The 21,083-nt window shown below is 43.1% G+C and overlaps 1 long non-coding RNA gene across 1 annotated transcript in view; it reads right to left on the bottom strand.

Annotated features, from left to right (window-relative positions):
• LOC144311892 (uncharacterized) overlaps nucleotides 1-10,620 on the bottom strand; it is a 57,814-nt gene extending 47,194 nt beyond the window's left edge. The window contains exons 1-2 of the long non-coding RNA XR_013377381.1: nucleotides 10,548-10,620; nucleotides 9,672-9,764 (exon numbers count right to left, since the gene is read on the bottom strand). This is a non-coding gene — a long non-coding RNA (uncharacterized LOC144311892). The remainder of the gene's footprint in view (nucleotides 1-9,671; nucleotides 9,765-10,547) is intronic.
• Between the last annotated feature and the right edge of the window lie 10,463 nt (nucleotides 10,621-21,083).

The following is a 21,083-nucleotide window of genomic DNA, read 5'->3' as shown; positions in this document are numbered from 1 at the left end:
CTTCAGAAGAATGCACAAGTAGATCTTGGTTTTGAGTTTCCAGAGTGATACTGAGAGGCCTTATGATGAGAGCAAGGGGACAGAGCAGTTATCTGTGTGGGCAAGTCACCAGAGATCCATGGGAACAGGGCCCTCTTGGTGGATGTCACCTGGGTTAGGATCAGCCCTCCCCAGCTCCACTCTGGCTTGTGCATAGACCCTGAAGCTCAGACACAAGCCAGGGGAGACCAAATGACGAGGAAGTTGCAGGCTTGACTGAACTTGCTTCCACTGCTAGCAGAATGAGACATGCGCTGGGGGCAAGGTGAGAAGAGGGACCCAGAATACAAATGAAATGAAGCTCAGTTGAGAAAACTTAAAGTGGCTTTTTTTTTTCTTTTTACCCTCTAAGATTGAGCAGAGAGATATATATGTGCTTTGAGAATAAGGCTCTTCTCTTTCCTCAGAGGAGACATAAACTCAGGAATGATTAGCATGTGTGACCTTTTTTTGGGGGGTGGCAACAAACTTATTAAAGTATAACATATATCCAAGTCAAAAATAGGCAGCTCAATTAATATTCACAAAGCAAACTCACCTGTATAACCAGCACCCACCACAACAGAACATTACTGGCACTGCAAGAGCCTTTACATACCCCCTACCAATCACGCTAATCCCCCCAAAGGGTATCCGCTTTCCTGACTTCAAACATGTTCGTTCAGACAGTCTTTAAACTTTGTATAAATGGAATCGATCAAAAGGTATTTTGTGTCTGACTTCCTCTGCTCAAGGTGTTTGCAAGGGTCTTTCATGGTGTCACATGTTGCTGTAGTTCATTTCATTTTATGACTATGAATATACCAGGATTTATGTATCCACAAGACTCCAGGCAGGCATTTGGGCTATTTCTAGTTTGGGGAAATTGCATGTAGCACTGCACTGAATACTCTTGTGCATGTCTTTTGGTGCATTGAGGTGGGCATTTCTGCTGGGGATAATCTGAAGTGTGAAACTCTTGGGTCATAGAGGCAGTGTATGGTTCAGCTTCAGCAGATACCCCCATTTTCCAGACTGGTTGTGCTGATGACACTCCCACTGGCAGTACACAAGACTGTAGCCTTTCCACATCCTTACCAGCACTTGCTATTGGTTCTCTTTCATTTTAGCCATTCTAGATTATGTCCTGATTTTTGCCAGCTTATTTCTAAGGCGAACACATGTCGTGAAGCACTAGCAAATTCCAACCCTCTGCATAACTGTTTCCCATCACTTCCTGTTGGAGGGGGCCTAATCCCCGCCTCCATTCCCTCTGCCAGGGAATTTGGGAAGATAGGAACAACTATGTTTTTACCATATCACAACTTTAAGAGATGTCTTTCAAGATCATCTATACGTACTCATCATGCAAATAAGAAAACCAACAAACAGGGGGAAAGGAATTTTCCAGAATCTTCTAGCCTGCTGATACCTGAGGCAAGACTAAGACTCAAGCCCCCAAATCACAAATCCACTGCTTTTTCTACCACCCACTTCCAAATTTCACTATCAAACCTGACAATTGAGGATATTCCAAAGAGAGAGTAATAAATGTATCAGCCTATATCTGAACAGCTTAACCCACCCGTGCAGCCCACCCCTCTGGATAGTGAGTCCAATCACAGTGAGAGTTTCTAGATACAGTGGATGAGCTACATTTTTTAGCTTAGACGGCCACCAGAGGATTAAGATAAGACTATTTCAAAGCTCTGGGGAGTGTCCCTAATCCTCTGTTCTCATCAACCTCAGCATCTGCCCTCAAACTCTGTCCTAGTTCCTGAAAATCACAAGATCAATCAGGATGGAGGGTGGTAATTGTGCGTTCACACTCTCTCTATCTCTCCCCATATCATGTGTCTTTTTATGTCAATAGACTGATCTACTCACTTTTTCTTATGTAAGCCTAATACCAATACCTACTAAGAGCTTGATATGGAGCAGATATCATATTATCTGATGCCCACAGTAGCCTTATGAGGCCAGTGCTATTTTATCTTATTTTATCCCTATTATAAAGACAAAGCATGGGCATCTTAAAGAAGTCAACTTGTCCAAAGACCTACTGTGAAGTCATTAAGCCAGGGATTAGACCCAAGACTCTCAACCATGCTCTGAAGCCTCCATTACCACAAACCGTCATCATGGGATTGAATCAGAAGAATATACTGCCCAGGGCATGCCTTTCTTTAAGAAAACCATATAAAGGAAAATCTGAAGTGATAAAAAAGATATGTTCCCTTGTAGAAGAAACACAGTGTTGTTTAAATCCAGTGCTCCACCGAGAGCACTTATACAGTGTTTGTTATCACAGAATTTACTACTTGACTTAGGGTCTTGGCAGAGTAAGGGAAGCCCAATCAGAGTGTGAGGGAACTTCCAGCCTCGAGTGATCGCTGGGAAATTAAGATAAAGCATCTCTACATCAGAAGAGGGGCAGGAAGGCATTGTGTTATCATAGATTTTGAAGTTGCTTCACGTGTGAGAATACCTATGGGTGTAAAAGGTAGATTGAATTACACAGGACAAGTTCAAGAGGACTTCCTTCACAAAAACAGAGGCATACGTACCTGCATTTCCTGCCCCTGAAAATAGAGAGGAGCCCATGGCAGAGGGAGGTCTAACAGGGAGAAGTCAAATGTGCCTTTTGTCCTGATGGTAGACCAGTAACTAGTTAGTTAGGTCAATTTCTGTTAGAGAGAAGTATGTTTAGGAAACGAAGTCAAAAACCTCTAAAAACTTATGTGGAATATTGGCTGAGGGTAGAAGTGACTGTTGGAAAGCTTGATTTTAAACATTTGAAGCCTGCTTACCACAGCATCCCTCATGTACTGCCCCTGCTCCTCTGCCTAAAACCTTCCTAATCTCCCACTGCCCGGAGACGAAACTCAAACTCAGTACCATGGCATACAAGTCCACCCAAGCTGGCTGATGCTTGCTCTCCCAGACCCTTCTCATTTCTCATCCCACTCTCCTCTTTATTCCTTCAGCCACCTTAGTCTTATCTCTGTTCCTTGAACATGTCACACAGGTGCCTGACTCAGGTCCTTTGCATTCGTTGCTTTCTCTACCTGAAATGCTTTTTCCTAGCTTTGCATGACTGGCTCCTTCTCTTTCCACTCTCAGCTCCAATTCACCATCTTACAGAGCCTCACATTTATCAGGTGGTCCTACTGCCTGCATAGTGCTTACCATCATCTCTAATTACCTTATTTATGTGTCTCTTTCCTTGTTATTGCCTGTCTGTATTCACTAGATTTCAAACATAAATGAAAGAAAAGAACTTTTTTTTGTATGTTTGTTTTATTTTTTTTTTTTTTAACTCAGTGTCATAAGCACTTAGGACAATGCTGGAGATTGTCAGACATTAGGCATGAATTTGCTGAATGAATGAATGAATGAATGAACTGCTAGTAGAACCAGATATCTCACTAACCATGAAAAAAATATTCAGACCCCTAGTTCTTACTAATAAACATTAGATTTAAAACAGAATAGAATCAGTCCTTTTCTAAAAACCACACTAAGCATTTTCCAAGGATCATAAGTACTACATGTCCCTGATACAAACCCATTAAATACAAATATCTGAAATGCAATGAGATCAATTTGCGGAATGAGGTTTGAGGAGTTTTGTGAACTCACTACCCAGTGGAACTGGTGAAAATTAGTAGACATGGCCATGTAAAGCCTCTGGAAATGGTCCTAAGAGTATATAGCAAATGAAGAAACATCTGTCCCCCCCCCCAAAAAAAAATCCATGAAAATTTTGTAAGAAAACTGAGAATCAGTGGTATTTGTAACAAAACCACTCCCTTGATCCCCATTCCAAGCTCAGTGGGACTTCACTCCAGACTGGTACAGCCAAGAACATAGTAAATGAGGAACAGGTAGGGCTAGGTAGGAAGAGATAGGTGGGGTGCTACATGATCAGACTCACCAAAAAAATCCCAGAAATGCTGAGGCGTAATGAAACCAGAGATAAGGGAACAAACCAGACCATCCTGCCCTGGGCATCAGAGATGGGGTCTTTTTATGGCAGTCCCATTGTGACCAACAAAGAATAACTAGACCCCAAAGAAGTAAGCCATTAAAGATGTTATCACTAGTCCTTACTCAAACCAAGACATCACAAAAGTGATAAGGCCATAAGCTCCTCAGTCAGTTCTAAATAAAAGACTTGTCAGGGAAGGCCCGTGTTGGCAATTCTGTCGGGAACCCTCTCACTTCTAGGAGCTTTTTCTGTATCCTTGCTTAATAAAACTCTATCCCTTTACTCTCCTTTGTCAGAGAGATTCATTCTTTGACACCATGAGACAAGAACCTTGCTCTCCCACTTCAATAGGACTCCCATCCCAGCTTCCACATGGAGGGCTTTCTTCCCAGGAGAAGCAAAAAATCTACATTTCTCATCCTGTCTCCATTGACCTGCTCAGTCCCAGGGGAGTGTGGGCTAGAGGTGGAGGCTCCCTTCTGCTTATCCCATTTGTGGAATAAGGCTCTGGGTTGGGTGTGCAGTGCTGAGAATCCCGGGGCCCTGGCATTAGGAGTTAGTTAGACAGTTAGGTAGTCAGAGCCAGGGTCTTTGACAAGAAAATATGGAGTTAGGACAGCTAAGATAAAACAGCACTAACATCCTGTTTTGCAGCCCAGACAGGACCACTCTAGTACTCTGTTTTGCAGCATTTGCAGAAACAAATTCTGCAAAACATCTTAAAATAAGGCAATTAACCACAAAGCATTTGTCAATATACCAGGCAAGGGGCAAGTAAGACATAACCTCCTGGGTATTAACAAAAGAGACAGATCATCAGCACATTGACATTAACCTACTAGGTAGACAGATACGTGACTAAAGCCCTGATTGGCATTACTCAGCACACCCGGATTGCTTAAAATAGTTCCCCGAAAGATTTCATAAAAACCCCTGGACTTAATTCCAGAGATAACCCTCTTGGGACCCCCTTCCTCTCTTGGAGCTTTATACTATTGCTCAATAAACTTTGCTGCCCACCATTCTTCATCTGGTCTATCTCTTCATTCTTCGAAGCAGCATGACCCAGGACTGTAGGCATCAAAGGAGAGGAAATCCTGCAACAGGTTCTGTGTGTTGAATATAAACAAATCTTAGACTTTGGTAGGTAAGTAGTTCACATTCCTCTGCTGAGATTTCTGCACTGTGTTTCTCAGAATGAAAACTGAATTCTATGAATTCCTCAAAATCTTTTGGGGGAAATGTAATGTTTAAAACACGTGCTGAGCACCTCTTATAAGACAAGAACTGTGCAAGATCACTTAGACATACTATCTCAATTAATCCTTTCGGCTACCCTGTGATATAGGTCCTGTTAGGATCAACTCATTTTTATGGGTAAGCAATCCAAATTTTGAAAAGTTAAGTAAATTTTTCAATGACATGCAGTTGGTAAGTGGTAGAACCAAAATTCAGATCCTGAGAATCTCATTCCAAAGCCCTAGGACTTCTTAGAGCCTTTACTATACTAGAATGTATTGTGTAAAACAAAACGCATTAGAACTTCCCAGAAAAGAGTTGACATCAACGACCACAGAACTCTATACACTATGTATCTAGCCGGACTTTGAAGTGTTAGTGTCCTGAGTAACACACTTGGGTTCCCTCTGACATTCCCACCTTTGAAGCTCTAACTCTTCTAGCCAATTCCTACTGCCCCTCAAAACTTCACCTCATCCCCAAGGTAGCTTTTCCAGATCTCTAAGCCTGATTTTGGTGTCCCCTTCTATGATTTCATATTGCTGTATGCAATGATTTCCAACAAGGGGCAAAAATGCACCATCCTCAGGGGACATTTGGCAATGAATGGAGATAGTTTTGGTTGTCATAACTGGTGCAGGGGCAGGGTGCTAGCGGTATTTGATGAGGAGAGGGCAAAGATACTCTGCGTATCCTCTAATGCATAGGAAACACTCCTTCCACCATAGCCAAGAATTAACCAGCCTAAAATGTCAAGAGTGCTGAGGTTGAGAGACCCTGCTCTCCAATGATTTCAGACACTGACTTACAGACTTCCCGAATCTTGTATTTAGCTGTCTGTGTAGGTCCTTCACTCAACTGTCAGCTCCTGGACTAGAATTCAGGGCTTCTCAGAACGTATAAGTTACTGGCAGATTACAACATAAACTGTTGGAGGAAAGAGGTTAATGATAGGTTACAGTAGGTGCATTTGGGGGTGCTACCTATCCCATAGTCCCCCATTCTTGAGCACTGCTGCATATTAGAGTGGCAGGCCCTGGCAGCCAAATTTATGCTATTTGACTCTGCTGCTTTGTCTTAGATATTGGAACAGAAGCGGACACCAGTTCTCACCTCAACTCATCATATTTCCTCTCCAGGGAATTTAGAATTGCCACTAAAAAGGCACTAGTCAGTGTCTGCTGGTTACTTGAAATCTATAGAGCAGCCATCTTTGGCCATGGTGTGTGAAAACTCTCATCAGAGGAAGATGAATCCATGGGGAATGGGTACAGATGCAAGAAAATGTGGCATTCTGGGGACAGTAACCATGGTTTCCAATGGCTTTCCACTTGCTGGCTCCACTGAGCCTGTGTGCATCTCTCTTACACATTCTTCTCCAGGGTTTTGTTCTTACACCCCTATCATAAACTCCCACTATTTTATTTTGGTCTGAGTGGGTTTCTGTTTACACAGAACCAAAGATTAAGCTATAAGTCGGGAAACATAGCCTTAATCTCTGAATCTTAAATACAAGGTTCTTCCTTCCCCGCAACTATGAGATTGAGGAGAAAAAAGGAAAGAGCGCCAGAGAGTCCATGGAAGGGATGTTAGAAGGCACCTTTATCATCCCATTTTCAATGTTCTACAAAGGGTATCTGGAAAGGCCATCCCTATTTTTAGATGATTGCCCAGAAAGAGTGACTGATGCCTGGGGGGCTTGCTTTAGACTCTAAACTATACAATGTTGCAGAGGCATGAGCTCCCCTCTGTAAATGAAAGGCATTAACAATTTACTTCAGTTTCAATACATCACAAGAGGCTCATGGAGACAATTATTTGCTGAAGGGCACGTGACCTTGTTGGACCTGACATTTATTTTATCTTCCTTTGAAAACAGTTAAGATTGCACAATTGATATTTTGCACTTCTAATCTTTTGCTTCTTGGTGATTATTATAAAGAAATAATATTAATAAATGATTAAATCTGGATATTAGCTCAGAATAGACTTCGATCTTTTTTTTAAGTTAAACAGAGAAATAGAACATTTCTCTGGCTGCCCAAAGGTTTCAGGGATATGGCCACGCAAATGGGAAGCACCCTAATCACCTCTAGCTTTGATGGCTGGGGGAGCACGAAGATGGCATTCCCAACTGCTGGTGCTAGCTCAGCCATCAAGTTTGGCTTGAGAACAAATTCTGTCCGTGGCGTGTTTTCCAATGCAAGGCTAGCCATTTCCCCGAAGTGGACCTCCCCTCTGCTTGTTCTTTGACCTCCTTCCATAAATCTGGGATAGTTTTCTAGAGAAATAGCTTTTACATTCCCCCACCTATTGTGTCCTTGATTTACCCAGCACAAATGCCAAGTAACATTTACATGATGGATTAAGGACCCTCTGAGATCATCCCAGTTCTCTACAGCAAGACTGTGCATTTGTAAAAACTTGACTGTGTCCTTGTCGACAGCCTGCGTTTCTTCTTTTTCTGTACTATCAAAACTCCACCCCATTAGATCTCAAAATAATTTTTTCCTAGTCTATTTTCTTCAGTGATCCTCAACTCCAAAACACCTCTCTCCTTGGTGTTGGTTGAATTATGATTTTAAAAAAATCTTGTTTTCTTACAGGCTTTATTTTAGGCTATAGATCTTCATTGGTGCAGAGTATACAAGGTGAGCCCTTGGTTTGGCAAGTCTTTCTTTTCTGCTCCCTAAACCTTTGGCGTCAGGATTAGATATGGAATAAAGAGTTTGAAACATTTCATTAACCTGTAGTCAAACAATAATTTCAGATTCAAAAAGCTTTCTATCTGCATGAAAGGATTTTGTACATTGATTAAAAAAAAGAATAGAAAAAAATAAGATAACTCCTTGGATGTAGGGCCAATAATCAGAGTCCGAATTGCTTTGACTCTCTGGAGAAAAATCCCATGCTAGCTCATTCAAATTTTTTTTTTTTCTTTCAGAAGCCTGTATTAGAATGTGGAAAAGCAGCAGGGGAAGGGGAAAAGTCTGTAATTTTAATGGGACTGCAGAGACCACTTTGAAACATGGAACATTTCCACGAGAACAAATATAATAGCTTCTACCTGATGTCGTAGCCACTCGTTCTCTTTAAGGATCCAAGCGTGTAAGTGAGTTTTCCTGACGTAGAATACGATCGGATCCTTTGGGACACTGAAGGATGTCTCTTGCAGGGCCCGGGCAGCTCCCTGGTCTGGGCCTCTTCCTTGAGCTGGAACTTTGATTTCAGTGTTCCTTCTCTGAAGCCATGGCCCACTGCAGCCCAGCAGTGACTCAAGCAGATGGCTGCCTGTGACAAGCCTCTTCTGATTGGTAATAAAAATACCAGAAGCTCCACTGCACTGTGTACAAATACGTGAAGCCATTGCAGATTCCTTTGTATCTCTAGATTCTATTTTGAGAGCGGGCTGATCTTTTCCATGCAGAACCCTCACAGAATGAGCAATCATGCCAGGTGGGTGTTGGAAGCACTACTGCAGTTTGTGAAAGTCAAGGGTTTTTGTTTTGTTTTGTTTTTTGTTTTGTTTTTATCAGCCTTCAAAAACATACTCTCACCTTCTAGGATTTCTGACCCCACTGCCCATGATTTGTGGCGGGCGGAGGAGAGAATTTTGATTTTCTTATACACAAACCATCAGACGCACTTCCAAATGAAAGACCGACTCAAATTATATTGCCCCTCACTTCCCAGAAGAGATGCTGATGTGAACAAAACTATGGGAAAATGTAGAACTGGGGATGGGAGGAGAAGTTGGGGTAGAATCTAAAGGCCCAGTAAGCCATTCCCTGGGTAATAAGTCCAGGAACGTTGAGAGTTGATTTTGAACTTAACTTGCTTAATTTATTGGAGCGATTCACAAACTTTCCATCATTAAATCACCTGGGGAGCTTTTATAAAAGTGCAGATTCCCAGCGCCCACCCCCTACCCCCCAAAAAGTTCTGATTGGACAAATTTACACTGGAGCCAGGAAATCTGTATTTTGGACAAGAAACCTAGGTGACTCTGACCTGCTATTGCTATGTTAAAATGTGATATTAATAAGTTTAAAAGTCACAGGTCCAACTGCAACCCAAGTCAGCTAACTGCTAACTCTGTGGCCTCAATCTACCAATCATGAAGATTCTGGGTAGGAGCGTGAGAAGTACTGGGGTGGAGGGAAAAGATAACGGATAAAGGATCAGAAGGTCCTGTTTCCAAGTCCTCGCCCCATCATTTATGAGCCATGTGACCTTGGGCAAATGTCATTGGAAGGCTCAGTGCCCCATCTGTAGAATGGGGCCCATAATTCATGCCTTGCTTACCTCATCGGTTCATGAGGATCAAATGAGAAATTACTTTGTAAAACATTACATGTTAGAAGTCACAATATTTTCAGAGATGTAGTATTTTCCCTCTTCAGTCTAATGATAGCATACTCACACTCAGCAGCCCCAGATCCAAGTGCCTCTGCTTGATGAACCGGGAGAATCCTGGTATACCATAAGGGCTGATTCCAAACTTAGTTGTCTTGACCTGGAAAGAATGGCCAGCTGCATGTTGAAAAAAGGAAGATTCCGAGGCTCCATCCTGCATCAGTCCCTGGGAGTGTAGGTGGGAATTTTAATATTGCCAAAGACCATTCTTATATTAAAAGTGGGGGGGTCACTGGGCATGGTCATAATGGAAGTTGGGGGCCTATGAGTGGCATGCACAGGTCTCTTCCTACTTCCTGTGGCCCGGGGTGCCCCATCCTGTCCTTCATCTGCCCTGTCTACTCATTTTACCAGAGCCCTGCCCCCCACCCCTCACCAACCGCCTCCCACCCCCCGCCCCGGCCCCAGCCACCAGTCCAGCTAGACACGACTGCAAGCTTCACCCTCCACTCTGAAATCCTTTCCCTTTATCAAAACTTGTTCCCTTTGTGCTGGTTTTCAAGCTAATTATCTCCAAATCCAGTTCCCTAGAAGTCACCTGGTACAGGTTCTGGCACTCCCAAGGCTTTTGTTTCTCAACAATTTTTTTGTATTTTATCATTTTAATCCAAGCATTCTGTCAAGGCTTTCCTAGAGCAGTTATAGCAGAGGAATATGGATCATCAGCACCAGGTCAGCCAGGATAATATTGGGGACAAGCGTCCCCACCCCCCAGCCCACATAGCTGGTGAAAACCAAGCCAGCAGGTGTCCATGTCTGTGGACCTGGACTCTATCGTCTCCCTTTTTCACTCCTATTCTCTGTTTTTCAAAACAAGGCAACAGGGTGTTTCCGTTCTGTGTATGGAAAACCCCTTTCCCCCAGAGTTTAGTCATTTTATTACCCAGCTCCAGAGTGTGGCCTGCTGGACTGTGAGCTGAGACGGCTGCCATGGATTTCCTAATGCCTTCAGTTCCTCTCACAAAGAGTTGGCAGCCACCGTCCTGGGCAGGGCCTGGCTCATGGAGCCCTGCTCTTCTGCTTACTGATTTCTGGTGGGACATGGGGCTCATCGGATCAAAATTCTCAAGGCTGATGTTTCCCTAAAGCACCATTAATGAAAACTCATTCATGAATACTGTGTTTTGATGAGGGCAGTGTGTCTTCAGCCAACATTTCTAAGGATTATTTTTGTTTGGTGGGAGGGATGATTTTTTTTTAACTTTTTTTGTTGAAATTGAGAGGAAAAATCAAAGGGACAGTAGATTAAGAAAAGATAAATACTGTAAGGTGAAGCGGAGGAAAAGACTAATTCTAGCTACCTCCAAGGGGCGATAGGAGGTGACAGGCTTCCTCCAGTTGGTGAAGCATCGAAGTCAGGCAGCTATGGCTGAAGGAATGCTGGGTAATAAGCAAAACTGAGAGAGTCCAGAACATAGCTACTATCTTATGATATCCTAGGTCTTACAGATATACTCTAAGGAGTAATAGGAAGAAAAAGTCCTGCTGCATCTCATCAACATGTAGGAGAGGGGTCACAAACTGCCATCTGCCCTCTATTTTTAAACATAAAATTTTATTATAACAGGGCCATACCCATTCCTATATCTGCAGCTGCATTCATTCCATACAAACAGAGAAATTATACCCAATAATATAATATTTATTGTTTGGTCCTGTATGGAAATTGTCAACACCTGGTCTAGAATGCTATATCCTCTATCCTCTAACTCATTACTTTATAAATGCATTTTTTTGGTAAAGGATACATTTTTATAAGTTTTTTATTTAGGCGATCTCTACACCCAACATGGGGCTTGAACTCATGACCCTGAAATCAAGAGTTGCATGCTCTTCCTACTAAGCCAGCCAGACACATCTGTAAAGAATATTTTAAATATGGAAGCTCATGAAAAAGTTAAGTGCAGAGCTAATAGGGGAGAGAGATTTCAGAGTACACCAGCTCAGCTCAGCTTCCTTCTCGTCCTACCTCAGTGGTGTCTCTAGAACCCAGGATTCCATAAAATAGAAATTGAAAAATCACTCCAAGCCAAAGCAGTCTTGAGAAAGAAGGAAAAAAAAAAACCTAGAAGTATTACAATTCTAGATTTCAAGCCATACTACAAAGCTGTGGTAATAAAGACAGTGTGGTACTGGCACAAAAATAGACACATAGATCAACAGAACAGAAAAAAGAGCCCAGAAATAGAGCCACACTTAACATGGTCAATTAATCTATGACAAAGGAGGCAAGAACACAGAATGTGGAAAAGACGGCTTCTTCAATAAATGTTGTTGGGAAAACTGAAGGGCTACATGCAAAAAGAATGAAACTGGACCACTTTCTAACACAACACACAAAAACAAACTTAAAATGAATTAAAAACCTAAGTGCAAGACCTGAAACCATGAAAATCTCAGAAAAGAACATAGGCAGTAATTTCTTTGACAACATTCATAGCAACATTTTTCTAGCATCCGCCGATAGATGAATGGATAAAAAAGATGTAATATATGTGTGGAATATTACTGAGACAAGAAAAAGAATGAAATCTTGCCATTTGCAACAATATGGATAGACCTAGATGAGATGTCATGCTAAGTGAAATATGTCAGATTGAAAAACACAAAAGCCATATGATCTTACTCAAACGTGTAATCTGAAAAACAAATGAATAAACAAATAAAAAGCAGACTCAGACCTATAAATACGAAGAGCAAACTGAAGGTTGCTAGAGGGAATGTGGGCAAAATGGGTGAAGGGGAGTGGGAGGTAACAGGTTTCCAGATATGGAATGAATAAGTCATGGGAGTAAAAGGCACAACATAGGAAATATAATGAATAATATTGTAGTAGGATTGTATGGAGGCAGATGGTAGCTACACTTGTGGTGAGCATAGCATGAGGTATGGAGATCATGAGGAATCACTATGCTGTACAACTGAAACTAAGGTAACATTGTCAGCTATACTCACATTTAAAAATAGTCAATAAATTAGTGCAGAGTACATGCTCTTGAAGGCAGGGAATTGCCTTGGTTTCTTCTGTGTCTATTTAGTGTCCGACATGGAGAATACACTCAACATAAGTATGAGGGATGAATCATGGAATGCAGTGCCCCTAGTCAAGAACCCCCCGCCTTGGACACTATTAAGTCTCACTCTTCTACCTGTCATCTAAAGTCTCCCCAAGAATGATTTGTGTCCACTGTCTCCTCTTCCTATATCCTCATTACTGGTTTCTGATTTTAGCCCTATTGTTCTGTTGGAACTGTTGTCACCCAGGTCCCCAATGATATTCTCAACTACCACAGTTCATGGACATTATTCAGTTCCTGTCTTCAGGTAAGCCTTTGGCCTTTTGACAATTTCTGAATCTTACCACCACCTGGGCTTCTCATTACACCATAATCGCCTGGTTGTTTTTGTTTCTGACCTTTGCTTCCCTGTCTGAGATGGGCTCCATTTTGTCTGCCCCTAAATGATGGTGTCCTGTAAGCACTGGCATCGCACCAACTGAAATCAAGATGTTGAGTGCTCACAAGTCACCACTGAAGGTGCAGCCTCCTTCCTAAATTCCAGACTCACATACTGAATCCCTTGTGAGACAGCCCCACCCAGTGCTCCAAACTCAACCTGTGCCAATCTGAATTTACTGTGGTCATCCCAAGCTGCTTCCTCTTCAGAATTCTTGCACACACCTGATGACACTCTCACCCGGCCTCTTCTTTCTTTCTTTTTTTTTTTTTCTTCTTTCAACTCCAACCTTGACACCTCAAATCAAACAGCAAACACCAAAGTCTACCCACTTTCTGATCTAAAGGCTTCTTGACTCTGTCCCTTTTCTCTATCTCTTATCACCTCCCTGGGATGGCTATAACCGTGTCCTAACCAGTCTCCTGAGGCCTACAGCATAGCCCATTCTCCACTGTGAAACTCTGAGGATTATGTCACTCCTGCTCCCCCAGTGCTCACATACCTCCAAGTTCTTCATGGCATCTTACTGCTCATGGCATAAAGACCAAAGACCATCAACGTGACTTACAAGGTGCTATAAGGGTTTGTCCCTTCCGTCTCTCTGAGCTCATCATGCACACTTTTCTTCACTCACTGCCTCTGAGCCATGCTGGTCTTTTAGTCAAACATGTCATGCTCTTTCCAACCAGAGAGGCTTAATCCACCTTTTCCCTTTGTCTGATATGGTCATCCCTAAATAACACCAAACACTGCTAAATCCAAACTGAATCTGGGGTGCTGTTCTCCTTGACCACATCAAATGCAGCCACCATGGGATTTCAGGGCATCATGAATGTCTTCCTCCTAACTCTTGTACTTGTCTGGTACTTTTATAGTTGTTCTTAGAATTATTACTCAATATATATCTCCGGTTACTAGATTCTCATCTCCAAGCAAGGAGGAAAAAAGTCTGCTTTTGCTCCTCCACATACCCCAGTGGCTACCCTAGCACTGCATGTCTATAGCCTCTAGCTCAGGGCTGGTGCCTGAAAGTGCAAATAATTGTTGAGTGAATAAAAGTGTTCTCTTTTCTAGATTCATTCCCCTGAAATCTATCCTGAACACATTCTATCCACCAGATCTTATTCCTACTTGCCCTTAAATGCCTCCTCATTGGTGGCAGGATAAGGTTAAGCCTCGTGCCATACGAGCCCTGTCAGGATTGTGACCATTCTCTGGGTTCATCTCCTAGCTTGTGGCTGGGCACCTAATGCTGTGGCAAGCCAGGCCTACTTCTTGTTTTTTAGCACAACTCATCCTATGTCATACCTTTGTCTCTTGTAGGGGCTCCATCAGGATTTACTGATTGTTAACATTTTGGGACATTTGCTTTGCTCAATGTCTTTGGGACATTGCTCCTTCTCTCTGTCTGTGTGCATATGTGTGAGTGTATGTGCAGTTGGGGGGCATCAGAGAGTCCGTTGTTTAGCATTAATATAATACCATTAGGCAAACTAAATTCATATTTCCCCAATTGTCCCAGTAATGAACTTTTATAACTTCTTGTTTTGTTTTCCCTGCTGTCTCATCTAATTGCCCCTTCCCCTTCCCCTGTTCTATGTCTGGTTTGCTGACTCTACCTCCTCGTGTCCACTCTAATTTTGGGAAGGGCAGAGGTTTCAAGCTGTACATCAAAACCCATTTCTCCTGCCAGAGCACAGAGCTTGACCTCATTCTGAGCTTCCCCTGAAGTTGGGTATGTGACCAAGTTCTGTTGACAGTGAGGGGTGTAATCTTCAAAGTCAAGGTTTTGAAGAAGTAACGAGATCTCATCTGTGCTCCCTCCTTTTGCCAGCTGAATGCAGACAATGAAGACAAGGCTCTAGAGAACAGTAGAGCCACAAGATAGAAGGAACCCTGGGTCCTCAAATCACTGGACAGAGGAAAGTGTCATGCCAACCTGGGACACCTGCCCTGGGTTGTTAGGTGAGTAGAAATACACGTCTATTATGCTTAAGCCATTATACAGTTGTGGATCTATTGGGGACAGCAATCAATGTCACCAAAAGAGGTCAAAGATCCTCCCATGGCAAAGGGAATATATGGACCTTCTTACCCAGAACCTCTCACAGGGGAGAGAGAGCAATGCAGGGAAGGCTTGGATGTCTCTGGTCAGGAAACAGGTAGTCCCAAGATCTACTGCCCTGAGCCAGAGAAGGAGTAGCAGTAGATGCAGAAGCTTAGCCCACGGGAACTCCAACCCCAGGTCTCTAACTCTCTAACTTGTGTGTGTGCTTATGTCTAACCATGCCTTTGTGCAATGAGGAGTCCATTTCTAGTACCAGAGAAAGTAGTTCACACAGAGGCTTTTTATAAATGCAGAAGAACTAGCAAAATAGAGAAAATCCATAAAAGTTTGCTTTGACAATATGAAAGTAATATGAAAAAATAATTACAGCCATTATGTGAACTTCTCATTTTGTCTAATTACCATGCAGCACAATAATAGGATTTATCATTGAATGTGTCAGATTTGCTTTGTTGTTAGTTTATTTGATCACAGTGCCAAACTTTGTTCTTGAATGTACAACCTGCACTGTTTCTTCATGTTGTTGCTTACAGCTTAAAAAACTAGAGGGAAACTTATCATCCTCCTGTCATAAACAGCTTTATGGTTGAGTAAAATCTGAAAACATTTCATCAGTATTTACAGTTTTAGGGGTTTGTTAACTTTAATTTTCGACCATGTGGAGTGAATTGGAAAGGTCCTAAGCAGTGAGACTGTTGCTAAACCAGAGATCTGAGGCTTTTGATGGATCCTTTGACCCCAGCAAACTCTTGTTGCTTCGTGCCATGTTCCTGGTCAGGCAAACAGGCTGGGATTTGCCAGGCAATCCAACTTTGCTTCCAAAACCTCAGCATCTCTGTGCATCTGATTAATTGCATATATTACTTGCAATATCACTTGTATATATTAAGCACATAATAATATAGCAGTGATGTTAAAGTATTCTCGCAAAGCTTCTCTATATGAGCAGAAATGGAAAATATCACATTCCAACACCAGAGGATGCTGATAAAATAATAATAGCATCTGACACTTACTGGGCAGATACCACATGCCAGGCCTCATGCTGTTTTACATCCTAATGAATCTTTATAGCAATCCCACAAGGGAGGTAGTGGCTCACCACTTCCTCACCTGAATTTTGAGAGGATATGGAACTTCCCAAAGTCACAAAGTCTGGCTAACTTGGGGCTAACTCATAGGTGAGGTCAGGAACCTCGTTCATTTTCTCTAAGTTCTCTTTGGCACTCTTTCTCCCTTAGTACATCCTGAGAAAATACAAGTCCTGGTTTGGGCAAAAGTGAGAGGAAGGAGAATTTGTGGTTAGTGCTCCCCACTGCTCACTGGAGATGTGAGTGGTATTGACATTGTTTTGGGGTGAGGTAGGAGAGCTCTCACTGCATCTGTTTCAACAATTCTATATTCAACAAATATATATTGTATTTAACATATTATATGTAACAAATACATATATATATGTATATATAACAAATATATGCACACATATGTTAAAAAATATATACTGTGTCCTCGGTGCTCAGGGCAACCTTGTTCTCAACCAGCTTTTTATGAGATACTTGGGGAAGGCTGAAGAGCAAACAATTACAATACACTGGGTAAGCGCTGTGATGAAAGAAGCCTAGGCCTCTGTGGAAACCTCTAACCCAAATTTGGGAGCAATTGGGGAAGGCTTCCTGGAGGAAGAGGCATCTATGCTGAGGCCTATAGGACAGGAGAGAATAAAACAGAAGAAAGAAGGCAAGAAAAGAGAGTTCTAGGCAGCAAACCAGCATAGTGGTTTGGACCAGGAGGGACTGTTGCATGCAGCCTGTTGACAATAATACTGGCTTCACCAAATAAGCACTAAATAGCCCTTTCCAGAAAGTTCTCCCCTTTCTGCACCTGTGCCTGATTTTCTCAACATTGATCTATTAGCAAATATTTCTATCAATACACCAATTGGATTTATTATTTACTACACAGAAGGCTTTGGGGGAGGCCTCTAGGAGAAGTCAAGAACTCTGAGACCCTGCCTCTATTTTCAAAGAGTTTAAGTGAGTGTGCATTTCAAATATTCTCAAGAAAAAGAGAACAAGGGGATTCCTGGGTGTCTCGGCGGTTTGGCGCCTGCCTTTGGCTCAGGGCGCGATCCCGGAGTCCCGGGATCGAGTCCCATGTCGGGCTCCTGGCATGGGGCCCGCTTCTCCCTCTGCCTCTCTCTCCTCTCTCTATGACTATCATGAATAAATAATAAAAAAAAATTAAAAAAAAAGAGAACAAGATAGAATGTTAATAGTAATGCGACATTAAAGGAGGAAGAAGAAAGATGGGAGGATGAAACACTGGCCTCTGGCTTTTAGACCCTGACTCAGCCACACTCACTCACTATGCCAGCGCGCATGGGCTGCAGCCTTCCGGAGCCTCAGCTCCCCATCCATCAAACTAGAATAATAAAAGGTCCCTTTCAGAATGACAGCAGGGATTAAATAGGGATTGCCTGTACAGCATTTAACCTGCTGCTCAGCACAGAGCAAGCTCTTGAGAAATGTTTTAGACATGATGATATTATTATAATTATAATTAATTCACCCCATCAATACGTGAGTGCCTCCCCCATGATACCTTTTGTGCTTTTATATTTCAGAACTTCTGGTCACATGCCACACCAGCCATCACCCTGACACCTGACTCCCCTTTGCCCACTGGATTACTCTACCTTCACATCCTTGGCATCTGGCCAAAGAATTGTAAGTCGGGAGCTCTGGGGAAGTTGGTTTGCCGGTCCCACAAGCCATCCTCAGAGTCTCCTGGGCACCTCCCTAAATCTCACTGCACAGATTACTCTCTCCTGACCACTTGCAGCCCTTCTGTCCTTACTTGGCCATTAATTGTATATCATCCACTGACCTCTTTTACCATGGTCTAATATATTTGTATTTATTCTTGATTCTACAAATGCCTAACCTTTGCTAAATCCATACTATGTGCTGGCCTCACTTAGCGATGGTCTTGCTTAAGGGATCGAATATTATTAAATTGGGTTGAAACATCCAGTCCTAAACTGTTATGGAGTATGTGCTCAAATAGAATCAGTAACCAAAAACATATTTTTTTTTAAAAAAAGCTAAGATCTAATCCATCAATTACCCATTAAGAAACAAGGAAAGACTTATGTGAGAGTTTTGAAATAACAACACTAAAAGTAACTCTTACTTATTTGTTTATTTAATTGATGGGTGATGTTGAGGATGTCTCCTGCACCTTTTAAACCCTGTACCTGGGAAAACTGGAGCGCCACTAGTAGAGGCAAGAGGATGTTGGGGAGAGCAGGTTTGATGGTCATGGAGAGACATGGTAGGTTTGAAGTTGTAGACAAGTTCATTTCAAGGCCATGGTAGGCCATGCAAGTGAAAATGTCCAGTCAAGCAGCTGGCAATTTGGGAATGGAGTTGAAAAGAGAGGACAGAGCAGAAGTAGATGTGGACATCCTTTCCAGAGGGAATGGCCACACTTTAAATAGAAGGCTTCTGGCATCAGAAGTCCAAGGAAGGGGTACACATTTACCAGGGTGAGTAACACATCACCAGGCCAACTTGCACTTTTTTGCCCAACTTGGAGAAAACTGGCTGAGACCCAAGAGGTCTGGGTCTACAGTCCCAGGGGCTTACTTTTAAATTTTCCTATCCTGTCTTTAAACATCATGTGAATTTTCCATTCCACTCCATGCTACATAAATAAGATTTTAACTTACTTTTGAGTAACTGACTCTGCTGGATGACAGGCAGCATTTAGCCTATGGCTTCACATAGGAAAAATTATCCCAGACATACTAGCATAAAAGGGAGCTCACACTGCAACTTGAAAAAGCAAGGCATTCAGCAAGGAGCCAAGTGTTTTCTTTCTTTTTTTTTTTTGGCAGGAATCAAATCATGGGATTGGCTAGCCAACTAATAGGACAAGCATGGGAGTGAGTGCGACCCCAGACAGGGAAGTTTTGATGAGGATGAGATCATCAGGAAAAGTCTGGCTGATGAAAGGGTATATAGTCAAGGGGACTGCCTGGGTGACATCAGGTCTTGGGACCTTACTGGATGGAATGGGACCTCAGAAGGGAGAACAAAGTGTCAGGAACCTGGGTCTTGGCCATACTATTGACCATGAGTGGAAGGACAGGGAGGATGCTTCAGGCTGGGCCATCAGAGCACTGTTTGCTTTGGGGCTCTATGAACCAAGGACTCTGGAAGGTTTCCCTGCAGGGCCACTAACAGGCTGAGATTTCTTTCCAGACTGGAAGCAGATTGCCAGAGCTTCAGTCCCATGGCATATTTCACTGACAGATTGGGTGCAATCTTCCCCAAGATGGGGGTGTTTCAAAAGCAGAGGAGGAAAAGGAGGCTGGGAGCGGGGACAAGGTGGGGGAAGACAGCCGTCAGCTTCAGTGTGACTTTAGGACAGTTCTTGCAGATGTGGGCAGAGCAACAACTGCCAATTCTCTGAGCCTCTGGCGATTTACCAAACCTGGGGATGGGTGGGGGGAGGAGGGAGTGAGGCACAATGCAGATTCCGCAACAGGATCCTGAGGGGCTTCAGGACACAGAGCCTACCTAGCCTCAGCATGGGTTTGCTGTGCGTGCAAAAGGAACATCTCTCCTTGCACTAAATTAAACCAATTTGATCAAAATTTGTAATGCAGAAGAGCATAATTAAATTGAAGATTTTAATTAGGCACAGTTTTGATGAAACTTAACGGAGCCGGCAGGAATACTCTTGCTGTCTATTAGGCATAATCCTGCCTGGTGAAGAGCTCTTTAGTTGACTGTCTTTAATGACTGCCCAGCACTCAGCCTCCTCCCTGGTACTCCAGCCAGCCTGGAGGAGATGGGGAAGTGAGAGGGGCTTGGGGGGATAGAGGACTGGGGTATGCATCTGCGGGGTGGCAGCTTTTTTAAGGAATGTTGGTGCTAAACTTTGGGGGTACCCAATTATCCCCTTTACATCTGTCATGGTGGAGAAATGGTGCAGAATGATGTTGAGGGCTGTTTCACAGTAATGAGTCAGGAAGGAGAGGACAGGGCTCCCTGTGCCTGAGAGGCACCTCTGCCAGCCTTCCTGGCTAATTGCTCGCGCCTCTCAATGTCACTTCACAGAGCTAGAATCTTCCACTGGCCTCCCGGCAGAAAAGCCAGAAAGAAGGCCTCTGGGGGTAGAGATCTGGGAAGAGCCCTCAGCCTGTCTGCCTGGACTTTCATAAACACCACTTCGCCAAAAGAATGAAGGGATGAGCCGAGCAATACCTGAAGAGGCGATTCACCCTAGAACTCTGCTGACAAAGAGCAGGAGTTAAAAATACTGGTCATGGCTGCTGCCTTTTTACAAAGAATGCCTGGGCTTCAAAGAGAAATGATCCCTTCCTTCCTCATCTTTCCCTTTTCCTTCTTTTATCCAATTGATGTTTCTGGAGCCTCACTGCAGCAAGCGCTCTCCCAGGCACTGCACATTTTATGGCAAATATGTAAGAGTCCTAGTTCTTTGCCCTTCTGGAACTAACAGACTAGTGGGAGAGGCAGGCTACACATTTAGGAATTAGAAGAAGCTCTGTGGAGGAGCTTACTCTGGATAGGGCCAGGGATCAGCAAACCATAGCCGGGGGGAGAGGGGCAAATTTGCCTGTTGCCTATTGTTGTGAATAGATTTTTACTGGAACACAGCATCTCCTGTTCGTTTGCATTTTGTTTGTGGCTCCTTTTGCTTCAAAAGCAGAGTTGAGTAGTTGTGACAGAGACCTTATGTCCTGTGCAGCCTAATATTTATTTTCTGGCTCCTGAAGGAAAATATGTGCCGACTCTGGCTTTGATGGTCAGGGGAGGCCTCTCGAGAAGGTGAGTTTTAGCTCAGACCTGAAAGTGAAGGTAGCCG

This window comes from Canis aureus, chromosome 4, assembly GCF_053574225.1.
Source record: "Canis aureus isolate CA01 chromosome 4, VMU_Caureus_v.1.0, whole genome shotgun sequence".
Classification (NCBI taxonomy): domain Eukaryota; kingdom Metazoa; phylum Chordata; class Mammalia; order Carnivora; family Canidae; genus Canis; species Canis aureus.
This window is presented reverse-complemented; position numbering and strand designations above follow the sequence as displayed.